At 37.0% G+C, this 1,860-nt stretch overlaps 1 long non-coding RNA gene across 1 annotated transcript in view; it reads right to left on the bottom strand.

Moving 5' to 3' along the window:
• The window catches only part of LOC110459843, a 6,316-nt gene that overhangs the window by 687 nt on the left and 3,769 nt on the right, over window positions 1-1,860 (bottom strand). The window contains exon 2 of the long non-coding RNA XR_002463935.1: window positions 1,411-1,485. This is a non-coding gene — a long non-coding RNA (uncharacterized LOC110459843). The remainder of the gene's footprint in view (window positions 1-1,410; window positions 1,486-1,860) is intronic.

Here is a 1,860-nt window from a genome sequence, read left to right on the forward strand (position 1 = left end):
TTCATAGAACAAACACATGTAACATAAAGCGCCATCTCACAGAACAAACACATGTAACATAAAGCGCCATCTCACTGAACAAACACATGTAACATATAGCGCCATCTCACTGAACAAACACATGTAACATATAGCGCCATCTCACTGAACAAACACATGTTACATGAAGCGCCATATCACTGAACATCATGACCTAGCATGGGGGTGTCTATAGACAAAGCCCTAACATTGGAAGACCAGGTTTAACAGGCAAACTCAATGTTTTCGCTCATGGAACACTCTTCCTCGCTGTTAAATATAACTCCTTTTTAGAGTACATTCAGAATATGCAGGCATGGTATCGTACACATATAAAACTATGCATATGGATTTGTTGGAAAGGGTCCAAAGAATGGCAACGAAACAAAGACCGGGTTTACAGAGCTGTCATATCTTGAGGGGCATAAACCAACTAAGCCGTAGACCGGCCAGAGGTGATATCGTAGAAATGAGCGAAACATGTTAGATTTCCGCAAATTGTGTCAGGACTGCTCTTGGTATTCTGTTGTATAAGGCGGCAAAAAAGGACAAAACTCTTTTTCTGTACCCGGGATAATATAATGTTAAATTCTTAAAGAGGCTGTGGTGTCAGCACCAGTAAAAAATACACTTATAAACAGACTCGACTTACAGGACAAGCATTCATATATGTGTGTACATAAATTCATTTCAAATACATGCTGGGGTCTGGTGTAGGGGATCATACAGATCCTGTTTTGGGAATTATACTATACTTAAAAACATTATATTAGATTTTCATTTATATTGTATTTCATAAATATTTTACCAACATAATCTTGATTGAATTTTCTTATTAACAATGACACATCAAGGCTCCATACGCTTGTGATACAGTGGCGTGACATAAGCATTTCACGTAATTTATTTTCCTATTGGATTCTTTGCTGGTTTACATTTTTTCAAAAACTTTTCGTGAATTTGTTTGACATCCAATGTTTATAATATTTGACATCCTGTTAGCAAGTTATCCAATGTTTCCTCTGCTAATATTTGTATTAAAATCCGTGGCTCAGTTACCAAGATATAACTTTTCATCCAAGCATCAAGATTATATTTGACATCATTTTCATATAGACACAATGCTAAATTTTGCAATTTAAGTGGTCAGAAATCTTTTCAACGGATAATCATATTAATATTACCACGAAAAGCGGTAGATAAGTTTCTACCTTTGAGCAAAATTAAACCAAATTGATAAAAAAAAAGCCAGGAAAAAAATAAATTTCCCAAAATTAAATTAAAATAGATTTCAATGGGAAAATGACGTAACGTGAAAGAGTTATGGTACGTCACTGTATATGAATGTTCCACATAATGTGTACATGGGTCAGTTGTGAGTAAAGTACTCACCGTGTCACGACTAGCAAACAGCAGGATCAGTCCGGTGATCTGTGCCAGGGCCAGGATGATCAGGATTACACTGTACTGTAACAAAAATAGTTTATATAACGGCCCACCTCACTGGCTGTAACTCAGTGTCCTGTATTGACTACTGCACTGTAACAAAGATAGTCTATATAACGGCCCACCTCACTGGCTGTAACTCAGGTGTCCTGTATTGTCTACTGTACTGTAACAAAAGTAGTCTATATAACAGCCCACCTCACTGGCGGTAACTCAGTGTCCTGTATTGACTACTGTACTGTAACAAAAAATAGTCTATATAACAGCCCACCTCACTGGCTGTAACTCAGTGTCCTGTATTGACTACTGTACTGTAACAAAAAATAGTCTATATAACAGCCCACCTCACTGGCGGTAACTCAGTGTCCTGTATTGACTACTGTACTGTAACAAAAA

Source organism: Mizuhopecten yessoensis, unplaced genomic scaffold (genome assembly GCF_002113885.1).
Source record: "Mizuhopecten yessoensis strain PY_sf001 unplaced genomic scaffold, ASM211388v2 scaffold10233, whole genome shotgun sequence".
Taxonomy (NCBI): domain Eukaryota; kingdom Metazoa; phylum Mollusca; class Bivalvia; order Pectinida; family Pectinidae; genus Mizuhopecten; species Mizuhopecten yessoensis.